General features: G+C 41.1%; 1 long non-coding RNA gene across 1 annotated transcript in view; it reads left to right on the forward strand.

Moving 5' to 3' along the window:
- The window catches only part of LOC132647227 (uncharacterized), a 58,876-nt gene extending 54,244 nt beyond the window's left edge, over nucleotides 1–4,632 (forward strand). The window contains exon 3 of the long non-coding RNA XR_009585564.1: nucleotides 767–4,632. This is a non-coding gene — a long non-coding RNA (uncharacterized LOC132647227). The remainder of the gene's footprint in view (nucleotides 1–766) is intronic.
- The last annotated feature ends 20,359 nt before the right edge of the window (nucleotides 4,633–24,991 follow it).

Here is a 24,991-nt window from a genome sequence, read left to right on the forward strand (position 1 = left end):
GAAGAGTAACAGCACTGGGCTCTCCTTTATGGCCTACGACCTAGCTAGCCATAGATTCTTGACTCAGTTTACAGGACTGAGTTCTATTTTGTGTGTGGGGTTTAAATACAATCAGGAAGTAGTCAGTTATTGCCATAACATTCTTGCCTCTTCTGCAAAGGTGCGCACATCTTGTTGGGATAGTGGATTTTAGCTTATAGGGTACAGAGCTAAGTAAGGCTGTTGATTACTTTTCTCCTCTGGTGGCATGTAGAAAACCTCCTTTCCTTATTAAAACTATCCAGGAGGGATGAAGTGGCCTGCTTTGTACTAGCTTGATTTTCCCATCACTTATGATTCAAGTATGTGATGTCTTCAGCAATGGCGCCATATATTATAAAACACTGTCTTCTCCAAAAAGCAGTGTACAAGAGTCAGCAAAATATCCATAAAAATTCCAACACAACCCTTTACAAAAACATTTATTAAAAATCTTGAAACTTGTATGGAAACACAAAGTAATTAAGGTGGTCAAACCAGCCTGAGCAATAAAGACACTGCCGAGGGTATTACTGTTCCTGATTTAAAGTTACAGTATTATCAACCCAACGTGCTGTGGGTATAAAAAGTGACACATGGAAATATAGAATAAACTTGGGGACACAGATGTAAGCCCACACTCATATGTCAGTGTGTATGTATATGTATAAAACCTTTATTGAATTTTTTAATTTAATTTTGAGATTATAATATAATTACAACATTTCTCCCTCTTTTTCCTTCCTAGAAAATCATCTCTTATATCTCAAGAAGCCAAAAATACACTTTGGAGAAGAGACACCTCTTCAACAAATGGAGGTGGTCAAACTGGATAGCTACATGCTGAAGAATGAAATTAGAGCCTTATCTCTCACCAATCACAAATCTCAATTCCAAATAGATAAAGGACTTCATTACAAGACCTAATACCCTAGATCTAATAGTGGAGAAAGTAGGGTACATGCTTAAACTTACAGACATAGGAAAGAACCATCTGAACAAGGCCCTACTAGTGGCATTAAGAACAATAATTAACAAGTGAAAGCTCATTAAAAAAATTGTGCTAAAAAGAAAATCATCTTTCATGTAAAGAAGCTGCATAATGATTAGGAAATTTTTTTTACCAATTATACTTCTGACAGAGAGTCAGTGTCTGTAATAAAAAAAAAAAACAAACAAACTCACAAAATGATATACCAAAAAAAACAACCTATAATCTAATTTATTATTGGAGCATGGTCTTAAACAAAGTTTTCCAAATTAAAAAAAAAAAGAAAGAAAGAAAGAAAAATGTCTGAGAAATTTTTGAAAAAGTTCAACATCCTTATCCCTTATCCATCATGGAAATGCAAGCTAAAACTACTTTGAGATTTAATCTTATCCCAGTAAGAATGGCTAAGAAAAAAAAAAAGTAGATTGAAAATGCTGGCGCGGATGGTGAACACTTGTCTGCTGTTGGTAGGAGTGAAACCTGGTACCACCACTGTGGAAACCAGCGCTGCACGTCGTCAGAAAGCTAGAAACAGAGCTACCATACGACACAGCTCTTCTGCTCCCGATTACAGTTACATACAGTGTTAGGAATTTGGAACCAAACCTGCTTCTGGGTTGCCTAACAACTCATGATGTCATCATGCGTCACCGGCCAGGTGGCCACACCTGGAAGGCGTGGTTACCTTGCCCCTTAAAGGGACAACCCAACACGTGGTCTCTCTTGCTCCCCATCTTTTGGCCTCTTGGCCTTCTTCTCTTTCTCTATCGGGTGCCCCCTCTCCCCCTCTTTTCCCTTCTCTCATTTTTCCTCTCTCTTTCTCTCCTGCCTCATCCAGAGACGGTCTCTGCAACCCCTTCCCCTAATAAACCTCCCACTTGGAACCAGTCGCGTGGCGTTATTTGTGAACCAGCCGTGTAGCTCTCTTCCGCACGACTGATTCTAACATATAGGACTTTATATCCTCAGAGAGAGACATCACTGCTGCTCTATTCACATTAGGCAGAAAATGGAAACAACCTGGATGCCCGTCAAGTAATCAGTAAATAATATAATAATTATACGCAATAGAGTATTATTTAGCTGTTAAGAATTGCAATTTGATATTTTCAGATAAATGATGGAACTGGAAAGAATCATCCTGAATGAGGTAGTTCAGACCTAGAGAGACAAATTCTGAAAGTTCCCTCTCATATTTGTATGGCAATTTGAAATTGACGTGTGTATTTACATTGAAGTTCCCATAGAAGATAGGGAAATTACTAAAGGGTCATGGAGATAAACTTCCAGGACAGAGAGAGGGAATGCAGGTACATGAAGGGGGGCGGGGCGCAGGGGACATTAAGTAGCATGGAGAATGGGAAGGCAGAGGATAGAATGCAGGAAGGGATAACTAGCATTAAAGGCATTTGAAACTTTTAGATTTGTTTATGTTTTATATGTATGCCTGTTTTCCTCCATGCCTGTATGCATAGCATATACACGCCTGATGCATCAGAAGATGGCACTGGATCCCTGAGAACTGGAGTTACAGAAGGTTTTGAGTATTTTCGTGGTGCTGGGAACTGAAGCCAGGTCCTCTGCAAGAACAAGTGATTTTAACAGCTGAGCCATCTCTCCCGCCCCCACTAAACACAGTTGAAAAAAAAATCATGTGGGAAACTCGTACTGAATAAGCTTCCTAAAAATAAGCACATGTACATATGTTAAATATTTAAAAAAAGTTACTCTGTGACAGAGGAACAATACCTTTCCCAGATACTAAGGGTTAGCCGAAAGCCCAGAGTCAAGTAGAGGAAGTGGTTTTTCTGAGTTATTGGTCAGTGGGGTCTCTTAAATCTTCCATAGGCTATTGCCATTATTACTTTTGGTTACCTTCCAGAACGTGATGGTGAGACTTTATTAGCCAAGAAACCACATACTTTTAGGCCTTTCAAGAGAAGAGAACTTTCTATGTCGGATAATGAAATTTGGGGGTAACCACAAAGAATCAGGTGAGAGCAGGTTTTATATTTTATGATTTATTGCTTGAGAGTTCCAAACATACACAGAATACATTCAATCAAACTGGCCACCTAGTTCATGTCCTCCAATTCTTCCTCTATTTCCCACCACTACTTTATCACTTTTCCTTTCTGACTTCATGTTCTCTACGTGTGTCTGTCTGTCTGTCTGTCTCTTCCTCCCTCCTTCCCTTCCCTTCTCCCTCAGACCCACTGATTGCAGTTAGCACTGAGGGCTTGTACATGAGTGTAGGACTAGCTATTGGAGCATGGAAAGCCTCTCAGGGGTCACATCTCTGTCGAGCATCAATTCCCCTCCCTCAGCAGTTAGCAATTGCCTATAGCTCCCCAACTATCATTAGGACTCCATGAGTCTCTCCCCCATCTAATGCTAGCATTTTAGATGGCTTGAACCTATGCAGATCTTCTTCACATAGTAATGACCACTGTGAGCTCGTGTGCCACATTTGATGTATTAAGCAAAGAGCTAATTACAGGAAACCTCAGCTCTGTGCTTTGTGGGCCTCCTACAGAGTTAGATGCATGGTCCATTGGCTTAAAAGACTGACAGTTTCAATGCTGGGAAATTCACTTGGGAATACTAATGACTGAGAAGGCTAGGACAAATAAACTCATCGGAGAAACAGCAGTGTTCTTTTTCTGTTGTCTACCAAGAACAACGAATTCATCCAGAACACTGTGCAAGATCTCTTGATGGAAAGTGTGCTGAATGACATGACTGATGCAAAAGGACCTGTTCCCACATGTATCTCTGCTCTTTGCAAGCTGATGTTCATCTACCGCGATGCCTCAAGTCCATCTGCTCTCGTATTGTTTACTCTTCATCTTTCTCTCTTGCTGCTCTCCCCTTGTTTGCCTAATCCTTGAAGTGTTTAAAATTTCTTGGCCTTAACAAAATCCTCCTTCTCTGAGCTGTGGGCTGTGCTTTAAAGGCCAACTACCATCTCAAGAGTCAAATGCCACTTCTCTTGAAAAGCTCAGTCTGGTTTAGTCATGACCATATGACATTTTGGGAGTTGATGCTGCCATTGGTAACATTTGTCCATTTGCTGTTTCTTTATCTGTCCTGTAGGCATAAGGTTGTTGGGTAATTCAAATGTTAATTTCTGTATTGCCTTCCCCCAATATCTGGTTGAAGTCCTTGTCCTGAGAATCTCCTGTCTCAGTGTTGTGTAAACACTGCTCCCCAATTATCTCCTGATACCCAATAAGCAAAGAAAGTAGCTCACAGCCAATCACTGAGAAAGGGAGAGAATAGGGCTGGAGTTTCTGTCAGCCAGGGGACGGGGAGTTAAGAGGAGGAAGTAGGGGACTGAGGCACAGAAGATTGCCAAGTGAGAACAAGAGAGGAACTGGATCAAGAAAGCTAAAAAACGCAAGTATCTCTGGGTTGAATGCTGGGAGGAAGCCAAATTAACTTAAGTTAAGAATAGAATAATATTGCTCAGGATTATGCTGTGAAGCTTTATAAACAAATACAAAAAAGTCTCAATGATTTGAGTAATAGCTCAGGTAAGAGAGAAACTGGGAACCAAAATCAATTATGTAAAAATAACATTAACAGTGTCTGCTGGCTTTTTTTCGTCATTGGAATTCTGTTGTAAGCCACAAAAGCTGAACTGAATATATTCCTTGAATGAATAAACAGCTTTGTGATTTAATGATGGCTCCATGTTATACTTCTGCTGTTTCCTCCATGTTTGCTCACATGTCATTTGTCTGTTATCATGGCTGCCCTGGACCCCTCTGAGAAGGAAGCATTGGTGCTCTAGATTGCCAAGCTGCCTTCGGCACTAACAAGCAGAGAAGGTAGGGCTCACCCATGCCTGGTTTGTAAGTTTCTCCAATCTGTGAGGTTTCATAAAAATTTTCAAACAAAGTTACATTCAATGGAATATTTGATGACCAACCTTTAGTATAGACTGTGATGTTCCCTGAGCTGTCTGGGGAACTCTGGGAGCCAGCTAGGGCTTCACATGGATATATCTCTCCTTTGCTAACAAAGTCAGTTTCCCCCCAGTCCCTAGGCACCAAAACAAGAAAAGGATTAACTGTCATTTGAATCCTTTTTACTGACAATCTTCCTGTACCTCCTGGTTTTCAGTGAGCTTGATAGATTCCTTTGTTCAATCATAGTTCCAAGCCTTCAGTGTGTGTTTCCAATTTGTCATTCTGTCCTTGGTCCAAGTGTCTTCTCAAGGCCATTTCACTTTCCGATGTGACGCTTAAGTATATCTACGTGAAGTGAGGACTTAATTGAGGCACGTTGATCTCTACTAATTAAAAGGAAAACATGAGTTCTAGCAGCTGGGCCCTCAGAATGACACTGCAGCTGCAATTAAATCTCATTGTGGGGTCCTCACAATTTGGCTGCTTCTGCTTCCTTCCAAAGAAGATTCATCAAACAAAACACTCTTTTCTCTCGGCATCCAGGACACACTACCTCAGCGCCACCCTGCGTTATGCAAGTTTCATCTCCTGGATGCATGCTGGATGTGTGCGGTCCAGGTGGCTCCCCTCATCTGGGACTTGGCAAACACTGTCCTTTGTTGATGTCTTTTATTTTTATTTTGAAATAACATGGATTCTTCGAGTCGGGAGGCACAGCACCACAGCTCAGTCATTGAACCCAGACTTAAGGGAATTGGGTGTTTTCTCTAAAGGGAATAGACATTCTCGTTATACCAGGAAGAAGGGGCTCACAGGTAAAGAAAAAGAGAGGTAGAAATAGGGAAACGTTGGTTAAAGAGTCTGAAAGCTCAGTGGTAGAGATGCCCAGATGCTTTTCTAGGGAGAAACACCCTTGGGAAACTGGAAGGAGGTGGGAGCAAGGCAAACCTTTTTCCCAGAGAAATGCTAACTCTAGACTGGGCTGGGGAACTTGTTTAAGGCCTCTGTTCATGATGTAAAATAACAGCAGGGAAATAAAGCCTCAGCTCATGACATCGTTAGGTAACGGAAGGAAGGTAAGGGTGGAACTTTCATTTGCAAATTTGGAGAGTAAAACACATTCACACACATATACACACACGTACGCACATATATACACACATGTATTTCACACAAACATATACACAGATACATTTATACACATAGACATACACATGAACATACAAACATATGTTCATGTGTATGAACATACACATAGATACACACTGCACCATATGCATGCATATATACATATACATAGATACATGAAAAACACATATACACACATATATACATATACATGTACACACATACATACACACATATATACAAAAATACATGCAGACATAAACACATATGTATACATACACAAGTAAATCTGCATTGTCATATAGATACATATGTATGTACACATTTCCATACACACACAAACATATACAAATAGATATGCATATGCATACATGTATACACACATACATACAAAAACACACTGCATGAATGTTCATTCTTATATCATATACATACATACATACAAACATAGTCATGCACATATTTACATACATATATGCAGGTATCCACACACAGACATATACATACATATATACATGCATATATTCAAAACACGCATATACATACACACATATATGCACATATGAATAAATGCATAAATATATACATTACATGTACATACACAAAGACGAACATCCTCATCATATTTACCATGCATGCACACACAAAGATATACAAATATGTATATAAATGTATACATACAGTCATACACACATATGCACAGATACACACATGTATACACACATCCACACAAACACAAGTGCATGCACACACAAATACATATATACACTCAAGCATATACATTAAATACACACATGCATACATAGTCACATACACATATACAACACAGACATATTCACATGAAAACATATACCCATGCACATGCACACATAAACATACACATATGTATATATACACACATTTGCACAGTCATTCCCACACACATACGAGTACACACACAAACATGCACACAAATATATACATACACATATTCGCACATACATACCCATACCCACACACACAAACACATTGCCACATACAGACATACAGCCCCACACAAACCCACCTACACACACACACATACATAAACACACATATACATATGCACACAGACACACACACCACACACACACACACACCACACACACACACACACACACACACACACACACACACACCACACACACACACACACCACACACACACACACACACACACACACACACACACACACACACCTTTATCTAGAAAAGCAGTTTCAGGTTTGAATCAATGTTGGCTCTTTGTCTTTTCAAGTGTGTCCCTGGCTGCTTTCCCAGGTACTTCCATATAATTTTGGTTTGACAGCTCCCACACAATTCCTAAGACATGCTGCTACCCTTGATGATGGCCTCGATTTGCACAATGTCTAACAGGATTGTGCAAGCCGTCCTCTTCCATAGAGCAGAGATTTCAGGACAGGCGAAGTCCAACCCATAATTTTTTGAATTATGGTTTTTGTGTGTCTAACAAATATTTGCTGAGATACTGATCTTAATGATCGTATGTTTTTTTTTTTTCTTAAAGTGCTGTAGTTTATGTTTTGCAATAAGTCTGTAATCTATTTGGATTTATTTGTGGGCTGTGAAATTTAGGTAGACTTCCACTTTGCTTTCTCTATGATATTTTAAAGATTTAAGTTAAACAATTATACGTATGTGTCTGCAAGTATGTACGTGAATCTGAGTACAGCTGCCTGTGGAGACCAGAAGAGGGATCAGAACCCCTTGAGCTGGAGTTACAGGTGGATGTGAGCCCCCTGACGTGGGCTCTGGGAACCAAATCTGGGTCCTCTACAAGAGCAGAGTGTCATCTTAACTGCTGAGCCATCTCTCTGGGCCTTACTTTTTTTATTTCATGTTGTAAGGTAGAATACAGCTGATTGTGAACAAGAGAAATAAATCATAAATTGCAACGTGTTTGGTCTTTCTAATGCACTGGCCTATCTTGATGGACTTCTTAGATTTGTCTTGACCAGTATGGATCAGAATGCAGGAAAAGGCCTGGATTTGGGTCTGAAACATGCTCTCCTTGTCAGATATGGAAGTAGAGACTCTTGGGGATGGATAACGCCTATCATTTTCTCAAATTCTCCTCCTCCAAACATTGCGTTCGTTCTCTCCATAATCCCAGAGAAGAGATTAACGGTAATTTTCTTGAAAATTTAGTGCAGTAGGCAGCTCAATACTCTTCGCTATCTTTGCTTTTCTATCTAGTCTTCTCTTTTTAAAGCCTTGTTTAATTTTATTTTATTGTAATGTGTATGTGCTTTGTTTGTATATGCATGCATGCATATGTTGGGAATACATGTGATGTGGAGGTCAGAGGTAATTCTTGACTGGCTTCCTTGACCATTATTCAAATTAATTTTTGTTGACTGACTAGAGTGTCTGGGCAGCAACTCCAGTGACCTTTTGGCACCTTCATGAAACCAGGGCTGGAGTTTTAGGCATAATAAACCATACTTTCTACTCTTCTCTCTACTCTTCTCTCTCTCTCTCTCTCTCTCTCTCTCTCTCTCTCTCTCTCTCTCTCTCTGTGTGTGTGTGTGTGTGTGTGTGTGTTGGTACTGAGGATCTGAATTCAGATCTCACGCTTTCAAGGAAGTACTTAATTGACTGAACCATCTCCCAAGCCCCCAGTGTTTTCTTTTGTTGAAGTGAAGCACTGCTTTCTAACTCAATAGTTCCTCAACATGCTAGGGTACTACACAATATGACAGGCTGTTAAAACTGTGAGGAATGATCTAAGGCTCGTGCGCGCGTGCACACACACACACACACACACACACACACACACACACACTCCCACAAAAGCAAATGAAATAACTGCTTCTGTTTAGTGAACGTGAGCCACAGAAGTCATGCGCTGGATGCCGGATACACTGCATCTTGTGACTTTTGTGAAGAGTGCTCCAAGGAGATGGTATCATCTGTATTTCCAGATGAGTCAACTGAGGTTCAGAAAAGCAATGGCCTCAAGGCCCCCTAGCTGTGCTGAAGTTGCAAGTAGAACCCCAAAATAGTCTTTGCAAAGTTTGCATTTCTCTTTGGAAGCTTGAATCCTGTGGTTACATGCCCTCAATTCCTATATCTCTCTGTGGATGTCTCTCTCTTTGGAATCCTCATCCATAGCAGATGATGCCTATCTACTTCTCTCCATGCTTCTTCAGGAATGACTGGTGCCCACCCCCTTGCCAGAGGCTTATCATACATTCTGATATGCATTTGGATGAGGGAGCACGTGACCTTTGCTGCCCTAAGGTTGACAGGAGGGAGATGCTTACAGACTGTAACCATATCTGGCCTGTTAGGATTGGAAGTTTGAGTAATATTACTGTATTAGCTTTCTGTCTCTGTGACAAAACACTTGAGAAAATTAACTTGAAAGAAAAAAAAAGGTTTATTTTGGCTCCTACTTTTAGAGGTTTCACCCTTCAGTCTTAGGCTACATTGGTTTTGTGGACTATGTTCAGGTGGTCCATGAGAGAGAAGACACACTAGAGAAAAACATTTCGACTCATGGAAGCTTGGAAACAAAAGAGGAAAAGACAAAGCCCCCAAGGTAGTTATGTCCCCTACAGTAACATAACCGCAGAGACTCCTCCAACCTACTTTCACTATGCCACATCTTCTAAAGGCCTCACCACTTTTCAAAGTGCCACAAGATGGTGACCAAACCTGAACACATGGGCCTCGGTATCAGTCGAGATCCAAATTACCATAGTCACCTCTGTCTAGTGGGGTAAGTTATAATACCTGAAAAGCAGGAGCTGCTGGCAGCCAGCCTTATAGAGAACACTGTACAGTACCACTTATAGAGAACCAGTAGGTAGTGAGCACATGAAACAGGAGGGACTGAGAGAGAAAGGGAGAGAAAAAAGAAAGGAGGACGGAAGAGGAGGTGAGGAAAAACATGTGGACATAGTGGAGCATGTGTGCCTCTTGCTAGATGGTTCCCAAATGATGTTAAGTCCCGCTGTTGGGATGGTCTCCATTGTCAAGCTGTTCTGACTAATATGGACACATACCTTCTAAATCCATGTGTTGTCAATGTGATTGTATTAGGAGACGGGAACTCTCAGGGGTGGTTTGGTGATAGATGTTTTCGGATCATGCATGGGCCTAAGGCTTTTACAGAGGAAGTTGCTCATGGCTTCAGTCAGCTTGTTGTCATTTTCTGCCTTGTGAAAACAGCATTTCTTTTATCTAAGGTTGTCGCAGCAAGATTCCATCTGAGAATCAGAAGACCTCCCCCCTCCCCCAGTCAGCAGAACCTTCCAGTACGTTGACACTGAAATCCCCAGAACTGTTACCAGATAGATTTTACTTCTGCTTAAGCCATCCAGTTTCAAGCATTCTGTTATAGCACAACAAATGAACTGAGGCAATGGTTGTAGTTGGGGTTTTCTCATTGATAAACACCAAGGCAAGACCTGTGTAAGACCAACATGAGGTAGTTAGGCAACTGACTTTAAAATAGGGATATTAACCAAGTTCAACTGAGGGGGAATGTAGTAAGACTCCTGCTTCATGTTGAGAAGTCAAATCTGTCTTTATGGCATAGCTGAGCGGTTGCATCATCTATTGTCTATAGTTCCTTAAGAGTCAGACCACATGTCCAGAAAGTCTGCAGCTTTGGGTAACCTGGTATAGAAATGTAAAGATATTGTGTACAGCATCCATGTTCGCTCTTCAGAAAGATGCTGTGAGAATTCTTCAGTGAAATCATTTGAATTCAATTACGATAGAGCAAACGTGTTGTATGTAGCCAAAAAAGTATTTTAAAAAACTGAAAATATGTGCTTTTCACTGTGATCAGTTATCAAAGATTTCATCTTTAAAGATAACAAAAAGAGGTGATGCAAGTATAGTTTGTGGAAATAAAACAAGAGTGAACATATTATTTCAAGGGTAGACAAACAGCAATCAGAATCCCATAGGGCCATTTAACTATAACCTTTAGGCCCTGTTTTATCAGAACAGAGAGAACTCATTTGTCTCACTAGTGGACTAAGTCATTTGCATTGCATACATTCACATAAGTCCTCAGAAAACTCAAGGTGCCAAGGCTCTGTGCTCTTCCCAAGTTTGTGCCTTAATTATAAAAATTCAATTTTTGTTATCAGAAGAAGGAGAGTATGAAATATTTTGTGTGTATGCTTCATGGTCCATGCACACTATCAAAACTTTCCTTACTATGATGTTAGAGGACTAATTTGGAAAAGCAGGATCTTTCATTGTGCACAGAGATGCACTACTAGAGCCGGCAGAGCCACGTCATCATCTTTACACAAATGTTTCATTCCTGTGGGCTCTCAGCTTTACAAAGAATCTGGGTAGCTCTCATTGCCCAGGTCAGCTCTCTTTGAATAACTTAAAATGTATCTTCTCAATCCGAGAAACTAAGACTTGAAAGCCAGACTCAAAGGGTGATATAGTTGAGTTATGTGTTTGTGTGTCTTAACATGTTAATAACATAAAAATATGACATTAACATACTTACATGTTTCTAAGGATACATTTTATGTACACATATATTCACAACAAATGTGTGAATATATGTGTAATTTTGGTTATTAGAAAGCTTTAAAAATCATATTTAAACTTTAATCTAAAGGACATTGAATGAACAATCCCTATAGTAGTAATATAACTTTGATTGCCTCTCAGGACAGACAAGGACTGTAACAAAAGGTGAATTAAGCCCAAGCCTTAGGTTTAGGCTCATTTATCTACTTTTTTTTGTGATTTTTTTTAACCTCCACAGACTCAGATTCCAGTGATGTGGAGATGCCATTCTGTAACCATTTTTATGTCTGTCCTAGATATGTGATGATGAGATCATACAGCTCTTGCAGGAGAGGTGGGTGGCGTTGCATTCTTTCTTTTTGCCTGCAGAAGACCACATCACACTGGGTAAAGGGTGGAAAGCCAAGCTGGCTGAGGAGAGAATTCCTTCCCTTCATTATCAAGTATATGAAGTACCTAGTGGCAAGACCCAAAACGTTTTGGTGTTTTGGGACTTTCTTAGGACTCTAATTAAACAGAAATGCCTTACAGTATAGCAGTAAAACACAGTATACCTTTTTGTTTTTAATTACCACATATTAATTTGTAAGGCTTTGTCATTGTGGCCTGTTCACCATTATGCTTTCTTAGCCTTCCTTCTCTTTTCTCTTTCTGAGAGAGGCTCAAGAGGCTAAGAAACTAAACAAAACTTCACTAGGTCCTGAAAGCTAAAACCAAGGCTCCTCTCCCAAGGCAACATCAACAGGGAAATTTGCTGCTGAGACTCCAAGAGGTGCTGTTTTCTGGGGTCCATACTCTCACCTGTCCAGCTTTGAGCCCCACAAAGCAACACGGTTGTCACTTCTCTTTGTCATCACCTCTTTTGCTGTGGGCTTTTCAGTGTCACAGCTGCTTCTGAGTCATTCATACCCTGTAAGTGACTCCTCACCCATACTCCTATAAGTGAAGTCATTGGTTTGCCAAATTGAATTTTGGTGAAATCATTACAATGGTTTGTTGGTGCCCTATTCCCTAGGAAAAGTAACACAAAATCTTTCCATGTCCCTTCTACTTTTCTTTTTAATCCCTCTTCCTCTTTATTTTAGCTTCCATCTATAAGAAAAAATATGTGAGGCTTGTTTTTGTGGGAGGGCTTATATCATCTAGCATAATAACCTCCATTTCTTCCACTGGCTCAGTAAATCTATACTGTGCTAGAACCCCTATTTTCTGTCTTTTCTTGTGTTGATGGGCACCTAACAAAAGAATCTATGCCCTTTCACTACAGAGATACAAACAGTATGTTTTTACTTTTCTTTTTCTAATTAAGAGGTTTACTGAAGTTGTTTATTGTTTCATACAGTTCGGGATTAGGTGTTGTAAATTTTAGAGTGTGTACGGCAGATGATTAAGGGGATCCACATGGATTTGACTGGGGCTTAACTGCAGGAAAAAAGGCACATTCCCAAGAGCAGGGACTTACCTTGGAATCAACGTCATAGGTCACTTCTATATAGGAGGGCTGGAGACAAGTGCTCTTAGCATATGATATTAATAAAACTATCCAAACTTTAGAGGGAGGAAAGTGGACTTGTGTTATGAAGCTAAAGGGCAGCTTGAGTAGTCAAGAGCACTATAACAAATTGATGCATATACATATTCATGTATAGCAAGTGGAAACTGATGTAAGAACTGTAAAGAAAACATTTGCTTAATGTTAGTCCAATATAAACTTCTTTCCTTCTGTACATTATGTATATTGTCACCCTTCTTCTGGGGACTGCACATCTCCCCACACCCTGATTATTTTTTTCCCACTGATATTACGTAGGGCATTTCTCTTTTAGGCAGAGCAAACTGATCTATGGAAACAATTCAAATAAAACCAAATAAGTTAGGAAGGTATAATCTTTTTCTCTGAGTGTTTAAAAAAATACGTAGTTAGAAAGGCAACAGATAATGTCTCCCAGAGGTGAAAGGTTTCAGGTGATAAAGACAAACACATTCCATACTAGACTATGACAACATCAGTTCTTTGGAATTTAGACTAGAGTTTATCAAGGAAGTAACTGTTCAGATGCAGTTAATTTTTCAGTTTAAATGGGTGTTGTCTTCCAACAGGTTCCATAGTTTGAACGCTTGGTTCTCAGTTAGAGATATTCCTTTGGGCTTTTGTGAAATGCTGCAAGATGGGGGTCTAGCTGGAGAACAGAGCCCTGGGGAAGTCAAGACCTTTTAGCATTCGAGTCTGGAGTTGCTGTTGCTCCTTTACTTTCTGCTTCTTGATTCTCTAAGTTTCAGCAATCACCACCACGTGCTCAGACTACCATGCTTTTGTCACCAGAATGCACTGAATCCAGGAGCCAAGGCAATTTTTTTTCTTCTTATGTCTTGCAAGGTTTTTGTCACAATGATGAGAAAAGTAACCAAGACAGAGCATTAAGAGAGGGAATGTGTGTGTGAATCATTCCAGCTTTGAGTCTGAACAATGCAAAATACATCACAGTCATATGAAAACCTGATCATGAATGCTCGCAGCAGCATTGTTCACAATAGTCCAAACCTGGAAACAACTCAAACATGTTTTGCCGAGTAAAATACTGACCAGAGAATAAAGTGCATGTCTTACCCTATAATGTGATGCCATGACAGGACATCAGAAAGATGAATTTATCATGACTCATGGCTCTGCAGCTTGGGAAGTCTGAGGTCAAAGCACTTCCTATATTCTGGACAGGGCTTTCTTGTTGTCAAGGTAGAAATCATGTTGCAGAAGGGCAAAGAGACTGAAGAGAAAGAGAGGTGACATATTGACATCTGTCTACAGCATTAATCCATCCATGGGCTCTACTTTCACTGCCTCGTATACCTATAGCTCCCTTGGTATATATGATAATTTAGATGTCCAACAAGAGAAATCAGCTGAGTGTAAGCATCTGGTCCTCAGAGGTCCAACAAGAGCAGCATCCCTGCAGTGGCATAACTAAGCTTCTGTTTTGTTCACCTTTCTCAATAGAATTAGTCCTAAGCTCAGTGTAGGTGCCAGCGTTAGTTTTCTGCTACAGGGAAGGTCATCATCTCTTGGAGGATAGCTCTCCCCAGTGGTTACAACCTTCCAGAAGCCTGTGGCTGTGGTAATGGCTTGCTTCTTAATTCACACACCAACTCACAATCAGATGGACACAACATTATCCCATGAGAATCTGGGCATGGCTCAAGGAACACAGAGCCACAGACAACAATACGTACACTCAGGTCAGTTAAAATCCAGCCGAGATAAGAATAGAAATGTGTGGAGGAGAAATTCTTCCTCTAGTCACTAGTGAATAACAAAACAGGGTCTTTCTTATATAGTAAATTATGCTTCTCTATTCTTACTCTACAAGAGCAAGAAAAGACACAGGAAATATCCTAGTCAATACCACTTTCAATGTTTTTAGGAGAGGAAAGATTTAAACACATTAACAATCCTCTCTCTCTTCACATCTTGAGTTCTAGCACAGTGGATATTACCAATGAATTGGAAAGACTTTTTGTTTCTTTTGTTTCCTATTTTTAAAATTGCTGGATTATTATTATATTAATATAAAAGCAACCTAAATAGTACAAACTCTATTTGTTAGTTCAAGTAGAATCTCTGCATTCCACATTGGCACACTGTGTGGTTTCTGAATAGCCACCTCTCTTTGCCTGCCTGCTCCTGTAGTCCACCCCTCCAAATAGCTGGCCTGCCTTTCCTGTAGCACTGTGACCACATGACCTAAAATAATCCATATACATTATACATTTGGCTTTTTTCCTCTTTCTTTCTTTCTTTCTTTCTTTCTTTCTTTCTCTCTCTCTCTCTCTCTCTCTCTCTCTCTTTCTTTCTCTTTTTACTTTGTTCTCAGTGCAACTGATTTGTTTTTAATGGAGAGGGCCACATCCAGGGGACCAAAGGGAAAATAATACCACCTGAAGGGAGGCCAGGCCTTTCTTGGAAGTGAACAGTAGAGCCTGAATATAGATGTCTGCCTGGAGCAGTTCCAGCCCAGCCCAGTTCAGTTCTGGCCACATATAGCCGTCTGGGGTTCCCAGGGCAAGTCATGCAGAGCAGCACTGTCCAGACCAACAGATGGTTATCAATACATAAGAAATAAGAAGACTTGTTACTGCATGTTGTCAAGGTTTTATGCTGTTGGCCATACTGAAGTCAGCAGATAAAACCGGCCATCTTCATGACTTCAGCGAGAAAAGAACACTTGCAATTTGTCCAGTGATCCATGACCGATATCTCATCAACCCTCGCCTGTCTTCTCTCGAGATGAATTCTGTGTATGGAACATATACATGAATAGATATGCATAGTTTTAGGAGAGCATCTGCTTAAATACATAGAGGCACATGCATCTACCACTTTTAATGGTAATGATCAAAATAAAACAGTATGTTATAACTTGTGTGAGTAGCCAGCTTGAGAACAGGATTCAAGAATTGCATTTTAGAATTGCATATCTAGGCCCCAGATACCTAAAACGGGGCCAGGAGCTCAGTGTCAGAGTGACCTAAATTGGCATTCACAGCCTTTTAAGGAGGAAGGACCCGATTACTCTAGTCCAGTTCCAAGAACAGACTACACACCTATACATTTGGTATATTTTGGGGGCTAAATTTTATCAATGTATCTCACCAATAGATAAATTTTAACAGTTTCACTCTTAATTATCCCATAATTTCATGTTCATAATGGTCTGGCTGTATATCTGTGGGGTATGTGTGCTATGTTTGTCAATGTTGTGTATGATTTAGGAGAAGCCGTGAGCAAAAGAGAGCAGCAGCATTTCACAACACAGGGAAAATGCAACATAATCCAGATCCGAGATAAATCAAACTTCCCACAGTGCTGTGTTGCAGAGGGGAATTCAGTGCTCATGTATCCAATGAAAGGTCTCAAGTCCAAGTCCTGTGGACCACGCTAGGGCATCAAAAAGCACAAACCGCCTGGAATAGCCATGGCAACGTCGAGTGGGAAAGAACAATACAATCACGCTGATTACCATGGAATTAACACAGAACAAATGTTTGTTCTTTCCTGAGATGATGCATTATGATGATGATAATAGCGCTCTACTTACCTCAGGTTTTCCGTTACCACTGTACACAAACAATGGGCTGGCACATCCTTTCTGGATATTTGTTTCTCGCTTTTTGTTTTTTTCATTTTGTTTTGTTGGTTTCTTTCTTTTTCTGTCTCAGGAACTCAAGATAAGGTAAAGAGGAATGCATAGTAGCTGAACTTTGGCTTCTGTCCTCTCTTGACTTGTTCTGAAATGTTTAAGAAAACATGAACCACATATTGGTTTATTGATAACTGTCCCTGTGGCACAAAGTAGGATGTTAAACCTTTAAAATCATGTCTTGAAGCCTCATCTTCACATGGCCGATTTGAATTGCATGCTAATTGAAATCACGCAAGTTTGATTTCTTAAGCATCCATAATGCAAGGACTCCAAACGCCATTGGTTCCATTGCTTACACGATCTGTGAAGAGGTGGACATGCTTTGGTGCAGGGTATCCATTACCTGGCTCTATGCAACCATGGTGTACACCTGACAAAGACACAGCCAGCTCATGTGTCAGCAAGGAACTCAAAGTCTAGTCTCAGCCTGTCCAATTGTTGGCACTGTGAGCTGTGAGGACAGCTGGCACTCGGCTGTCCCCAAAACCCCTTTCACAGTACCCAGTACCATGCTTCCATACACGATTGAAGCAATTAGCTGCCGCACTGCTGATGTACCCCGCAGAGGACTGGTGGCTCGTCTGACACATCTGGGCACTGAAAGTAATTGAAACAGCTGCTTCCGCCCATATGGCAGCAAAAGCTGGTTGTGCAAAGTCTGTTGCCTGGGCTGCACCAACCTCAGGCAAATTAGCCGTCATTAATCCCAAGATCTGACCAGCATACACAGAGCCACTAATCAAGACAGCTGGGGGGCGGGGTGTGCCTGAAGAGAAGAAGCCTGAAGATTCCTAAATGACATCCTAGGTTAAAAAAATAAAGCAGACACACAAGCACAAATTACAGCCTTCCTCCTCCTGATGAGGATGGGATGTGTCTGTTGTTGCTTCCTTGTTAGGAGGTTGAGAAAATAGCAGTGCAACTTTCTAGAAGTGTCACGCTGATCTAAGCATGGCTGGCATCCCGCAGACATAAATAGCTATAAATAGTTGCATGGAGAGTGGAGCCAGGGTATTGTGCAGTCTTGCTGTGCTGCCTGGCCCAGAAGCTTAGAGAAGTAAAGGAATGGAGGAGTGGAGGTGCTTGTCTGTACCTGACCCAGATGGGAACGAGGGCACTGGCAGCTTTGTTTCTCTTCTGCTGTGCTCGTTGCCAGCTGCGGGAGGGACCTCCAGTCCCCCGGTTCCCTGTCTTCTCGGGGATGAGCCTTTTGTTTTGAAACAGAAGTTTTGGGTGAAGCTGTTAGATGCTGCCAGAGAGCCTTGTTGACAGGTGAGAGGTCACACACCATCTGGCAGGTAAAGGGGATCTCATTCATCCCTGACGCGGAGATTTATCACAAGGCAGACTGCAGTTTCAAATGGCTGCGCTGACTCAACTTCCACTTTGTGGGGTGGGGACAGGCAGCTGTCTCATTTACACCCTAGAATGGGTGTCATTATTCAGATGGCTCGTCATTATGCCCGACAACACCCCAGTGCATTAGGGAGCTGCTGTGGTGCATCTGGACAGAGAGCAGGGAAGAAGATCCGTAGCCCAGGGGTGTGAGAAACTGGTCCTGAGTAACAGAGGTATTAAGTGCAGGGTGGGTCCATGTTTTGCTTCCCTTGCCAGAAATCATTCAGATCTAAGGTGTTCAGTCTTTTGAAAGATAGAAATGTATACAAGGAAAAGGCTTTGAATATGGAAATGTGTCTGTGACTGTCTATTCATCGTGTATTATTCTGGTTTCTGATTTCATCTCTGCGTCCATAGGGAAATGCCTTCATCCTGACACCCTACCCCACTCTATAGATCACCCAGGCTCCTTCCTGGTGTCATTTGCATTCCTTCTTAATTTTCTAGAGAATATGTTTATGTCTCCCCACTGTTTGCCTGTGATGAGCTTTCTTACAGAGTAAATAGCACCAAGTGGATGGTACATAACTTGGCAACATGAGAGATTGTTTATTTCATTGCTGAACTACACAGAAGTTCTTCTCCCAATCTTGAAGTCATCGTGATGACTGTTGTTTACTGGGACATTTGCTTAGCTAGTGAATGGAGCAACTGGAATATCTGTAAATATAGCAAAATAACAGTTCTGGCAAAATAGTTACCTTGAAAAGATGGCCCAAAAGAAGCGTGATAGAAAAATAGTAATATACCCTTAAGTCCTCCTCATAATGATTACTATCATGTGTGATGAAACTGCCTCTAAATAGGAAATCTGTTTTGCCAGCCATAGTCTTCTTTCTTGCAGCTCCTTTAAGCAGTCTCTTAAGCTCAAAGCCCATGTTTTTACCTCTTTGCTCTCACCCTCACTCCACCTTTGCCCTATTTTGGCTGAGCTGCTTTTGTTTGTTTGTTTGAGTAAACATTCAACTTCTAATATTTCAAAATTTAAGCATTTATTTAAAATTGTTACATATTAATCACTTAATATAACAAACTTTTTGGGAGGGGGCGGGGTTGAGACAGGGTTTCTCTGGTGGCTGTCTTGAAGCTCACTCTGTAGACCAGGCTGGTCTCAAACTCATAGAGATCCACCTGCCTCTGCCTCCCGAGTGCTGGGATTACAGGCATGCACCACCACTGTCAAGCCAACAGACATTTCTAAAGAGCCCGATAAAGGCTATGACCAGTTACGAAGACACCATCATAGCAAATCACAGCTTATCCTCCTAGGAGATGCACTCTAGCGGGAGAAGAGAAAGAAGAAACTGAGAGGTGAAACACACGTCGTACAATCTGTGGTAGTGAATGCTAGGGGAAAATAATTAGAAACGCAGAGTTAGAAATCCAAAGGAAGTGAACATGCTGAGGTGAAGCTCTGTGTTTTATAGGAGTCATAGTTTCTCTAGATAAGATGGAAGATTACTGGAGAGGTTGTGAGCATTGAAGTGGCATTTTGCTGATATTTAATACCTCTGAAATTGTCAGAGAGAGCAAGCGAGTGGCAGGAGCTCTGTCTTGAGGATCATGAACTTTGGGTATGAAGTATTTCCCAGGACTCTATTTGCTAAAGGGCTGGTTATTTAGGGTGAGATTATTGGAATAATCATAGAGCTTTGAAGAGGTGAGGCTTAGTGAGAGGTCTTTGGATCACTGCATGCTGTTAACTACTTTTCTTGTGGCTGTGATGAAATATCTGACAAGATCAGCTTAAAAGAAGGAAAGGTTTATTTTGGCCCACAGTTTGGGGGTGCGGTCCATCATGATGCTGTGTCTGTGGTAAGAAAACACAACAAGATGAATGCTTGCGCTCAGCTCACATCCTGATTTTTTTTTAATTTTATCAGGGGCCTCAGTTCATGAGATGGCCCTGTCTGGATTCAGGGTTGGTCTTCTGCTCTTAGTTAAACCTCTCTGATGTGTGTCTCTTAGGTGATTTTAAATCCAAATAAGTTGACAGTTACAATTAGTCGTCACAGAGGTGTGCTTCTGAAGGGGATTGGAACTCTGGTCCCTTTTTCTTTCATTTGTTTCTTTATCAGGAGATGAGATCTGCCACATGCTTCCATAATCTCTGTCCACCACCTGCATAAGAAACCCACAAAACGTTAAGTCTGACAGTGATGTACCTGAACTGCAAAAATCACAAGTCAGAAGAAAACCTTTTTCTTGATAAGTTGGTTAGCTCTGGAATTTGTTATAGCAGTAGAAAGATGACTAAATCAGAGACTATTTTGTAGTCCATGTTCGGTCTCAAAGAATCCTGGATCCAGCCAGGATTGTAATCCCAGCACTCTGGGAGGCAGAGGCAGGTGGATCTCTGTGCATTCAAGCCCAGCCTGGTCTACGTAGTGAGTTCCAGGACAGCCAAGGCTACACAGAGAAACCCTGTCTCAAAAACCAAAAAGAAGGAGAAGAGGAGGAGGAGGAGAAAGAGAAGAAGAAGAAGAAGAAGAAGAAGAAGAAGAAGAAGAAGAAGAAGAAGAAGAAGAACAACAACAACAACAACAACAACAACAACAAAAGGGGTTAGAAGAAAAAGTCCAAAGTTGCAAAGGAACCCTGGGACAAGACTCCCTCGGTACCTGTGGCTCCTCCCAGCACTTCTCACCCTGCCCCCTACCTTAAACCTCTCCAGCCCAGGGGCTGGGCTTAGCCTTCCTCCCCCAGCTTCTGATTCCTACATAACTCAGCCATTTGAGCTACAGCTACATGCCCTTTCGGTATCCACTTGTTATTGATCCCCTCTCTTGTTTTCTCTCCTCACTCTTTTTTTTTTCTCCTCCCTTACTCTCTAGCTTCCTCTTTTGGCCCTGTCTACTGTTTTGGCCATATTCAGTCTGGACTCTTCCAGATGCCCCTGGCTATTCTTTCCCTCATGTTTACAATAAAATCTTTCTCACCAACCATACCTAGGAGAGGTTATATCCTCATTTTCGTTCAGTCCAAGTGTGGTGGCTTGAATGAGAAAGACCCCTATAGGCTTTTATGATAGAACACTTGGTCCCAGTTGGTGGAACTGCTTGGGAAGGATCAGGTCTTGTTAAAAGAGGTGTGTCACTGGGGGCTGGACATTGAGGTTTTAAAAGCCTACACTATTTCCAGTGAGCCTCTCTTTTCTTCCTACTTGAAGGTCAAGATGTGAGCTCTCAGCTGCTCCAGCCAGCATGCTTATGGTTTGCTTCTCCACAGCACTGCTATGATGGACTGTTAACCCTATGAAACTGTAAGCCCAATTAAGTGCTTTGCTTTGGTCATGGTGTTTGATCGCAGCAACAGAAAAGTAGTTAACACAGCAAGTAAGAGTCATTTGTTACTCAGTCAAAGTAGTTCTGGTTTTAAAGATGAATAAGAGTACACCATAAGCATATACTGAAAATGGAACAAGATAAAGCTAGGATTTTATGTAATGTATAACAGACAGCAGTTAACAAGCAATCCAGAGTTTGGGGCCAAGTTTGCTTGTCAAAAGCACTTCTGTACATTATGTCATTCACTCAGTTTCCAGAAAATACTATGAGCCAGTCGTAAAGACTTGTTCTACATACTTGAAGTAATTTCTCAATTATACTGATGGACAAAAGAATGGTGTAGAAAAATGACGAAAGAATGCAGTATCAAGACCCCCTTTTCTTAGAAAAGTTAACTCATGCAGGGCCACTGGGTGCTGTATGGCTACCACAAAAGAATACCAAAATCACACATAAAAATAACTTCCACAACAATCTAAAACATAAACATTGTATTATTCCAGATGCTGCCTGAAGATTTTTCTTGGGCTTAATGACAACTGGCATTCTATAGTGAATTGGAGTTGAATCCAGGGCAGGAACCTGGGGCTTTAGTTTCAAAGGTTGTTGGCACACCAAGGGCCAGTATTTCAAACCTCCCTACCTTGTAACTTTTTATGTAACCCTTTCACTCAATCCTAGCAGGTAAAATGTCTGTTTTTATAACTCCCCCCCCAGAATTTGATGGCAGAAAGTGCTTGAGCCCTTCCCTTTTCCTGTATTTCTTTTGCACAGATTCTTTTGACACTAGCCATTCTTGAAAGAGTATGCGATTGAACAACAGCCAGTCAAAAAACAAAACAAAACAAAACAAAAAGACACGGTCACAATCTTTATTAGAAAATAAAACTAAGTAAATGCATTGCCTAGGTGTGTGGTTCGCTTGCTGGCCAGGTTTGGGTTCTGGCACATCCGTTTCACAAGAAGAAAAAAAAAATGCCTTGGCAAAATATTTCTGTTTTTTGCATATGTTCCTTTGTTTGATGTGGAGATTACACTTTGTTTACTAGGGTAACAAGGAAAGAGAAGAACGAATCCAGACAGTTTCTGTGGTAGGATCCTTGTAGTACCAGGTTCACTCAGCCCAATAACTTCTTGGAGAGACTGTGAACAAGAGTGACTTCAGGCAGACTCTTGGGTGGCGGGGTGGGGTGGGGGGCTACTCTCTTTAACCTTGCTAGGCATGCACTGTAAAACGGCTTTTGGGAAAAACTTTAGAGGGCTCTCCCAATCTGTCCCCTAAGACTTTTCTTCTCTTTATCTTTCCTTTTAGGGTACTACAATGGCTCTTTTCACAGGAACAAGGGCCAGAAAGTCACAGAGAGAAGGAAGCAGAATTGTTCAGAAGAAAGGTAGATGACAAAAATACCAGTCACCCCACAGACATAAAATGTTCCTTGGTCCTTCTGGCTGTATGAACAATACTAAAGCTTCTCCCAAGCAATTGTGCTTCCTGTGTTATGCCCAGATCTTAGGGTCCCCAAAGACCAGCAGGAGCCAGACCATGTGTGCAAGAGCAAAGAGCTTTTATTAGGCCTTAAGCTCCCTCTCTCCACCATTACCAACACAGTAGATCAGAGAGGAGAACCGAGCAGCTGCATGGCAGGGTTTTTATTGGGTATTGAGGAAGGACTGGGAATTTCCGGCTTAACAGTTGTATGATTGGGTAACATTCAGCAAGGGCAAGCTTTTTATAAAGTGATTGGCTAACTAGCATAACTAACATTGATTGAGTTATCTATAGGCCTCAGGAATGCTAGGTATTTTCTGTGCTATGAATGTGCTATTACAAAGTCTGGTGGGCTGCCCAGCACAGATGCCCCACCCTGATATAAGATATCTTCCTGTTCTTGTGGTATTCTCTGCCTGTTCCTTGGGTAGGGAATTTTATGGCCTTGTTTCTGGAACTGGTGACCTACCTAGGTCTATTTCCTAGGATTGATGACTTTTGGGTGGGTGGGGGGCAGTCAGGCCTGGTCCTTTCACATGCTTTTAGCTCTAAGATAGTCTTTTGTTTTCTGCTCCTAGCTGTAGAATGGGTTTATACTCTGTTAATTCCACCAGGCAAGAAAAGAGTACTATCACAATTTTTGAGTAGAATTTGAAGCAAACTTTATTAAATAGTGGGCAGGTCGATGGATGCTAGCTGTTAAGATATTTTTTTTTTTTAAATGTCATGCACTCAACAGATCTGATAAGAAAAGATTTATTTAGAGGAAGGAAAAAGAAGAGGAAGTAGGTCCTGAGTGGGCCATGAGAGTAGAGAGAAAAAGAAACAGAGATAGACCGAGAGACAGTGGGAGAGTATGAGAGAAGAGAAAGAGGAACATGGGTATCACCCATTCCACCCAAAAGAGAAAAAGTTGGAGAAGAAGGAAGGAGAGAGAAACAGAGGCAGACTGTGTGCTGTGATGGGTCAGTACTCTATATCTAAAATGTGTCTGCCAAGCGTGTCTGCTGCAACCTGGTGGTGGCATGTGATGACATCATAGGTTACTAGGCAAGCTAGAGGCAGGCTGCCTCTATTCCAATATTGGGCAGGTTTATACCAGGGATTCCCAGAGTATGGTTCCAAAGTATATTTGTCAGGAGCTTATAAAGGCAAACCCCACAAAGCTACATATACTTCCTGCCTTTGTTCAGTCTAGGGCAAGCATACACCCTGATATACTTCCTGCCTGTGTAACTCCTGTTTACTTGTGATCAAGCACAGCCTGTGCAGTTGGGGCAACCAAGCTTGTTTACAGAAGTGAAAACAACATGGCTTGTTACTTCGTATGAACTTCATATAAACAGCCCCAGGATTCCAGGAAACTATCTGTCCTTAGCAAGTGAGGCTTAGAGGTTGGAGCATTTTTGTTTTATAGAGCTCTTCAGCACAGTAACTTAAGCTTAAAGCATGTTAGCCTTCACAATTCCTAGCTCTAGGAAGGCTTATGTTTTACTTATTTGGCAGCATTTTGATTCCCCAAAGAGATTCAGTGTTTTTTTTTTCTTTTATATTAATGACCAGAACTAAGTTTTTTTTTCATATGCAAAACAATCTGCTGTTTCAAAAAGTGAAGAAAGTCCTAACTTCCTGCCATAGCCCAGTCTGTTGGTAAAAGTAACTCTAGTTCAACTGCTATTTAAAGGGTCTTTGTGGGACAGGGCCTTTTGTCAGCCAGGATAACATCCAGTTATCTGACTCTTCTGAGTTTTCAAGAAGTGGAGTGGAGGGGAGGGTGGGTTACGAGCAATATTCTCTCCGTTTAGTTTAATACTTTAGAAAATTGAGTAAGCTCCTCAATAATGCTGAGGAGGCTGACAGATTTTTTTTCTTCCCTTCCTCTCCCTTCTAAATACTTAATATCTCTTGTTCCATTTCTTTTATAGCATTGTGATCAGTGATAAGTGGAGGTGGGAAATCAATTCTTAGGGTGAAAAGACACAGTCTGGTTATTTCCTCTTTTACTTATTTGCATGTCCT

Source organism: Meriones unguiculatus, chromosome 14, assembly GCF_030254825.1.
Source record: "Meriones unguiculatus strain TT.TT164.6M chromosome 14, Bangor_MerUng_6.1, whole genome shotgun sequence".
In the NCBI taxonomy this organism is placed as follows: Eukaryota; Metazoa; Chordata; class Mammalia; order Rodentia; family Muridae; genus Meriones; species Meriones unguiculatus.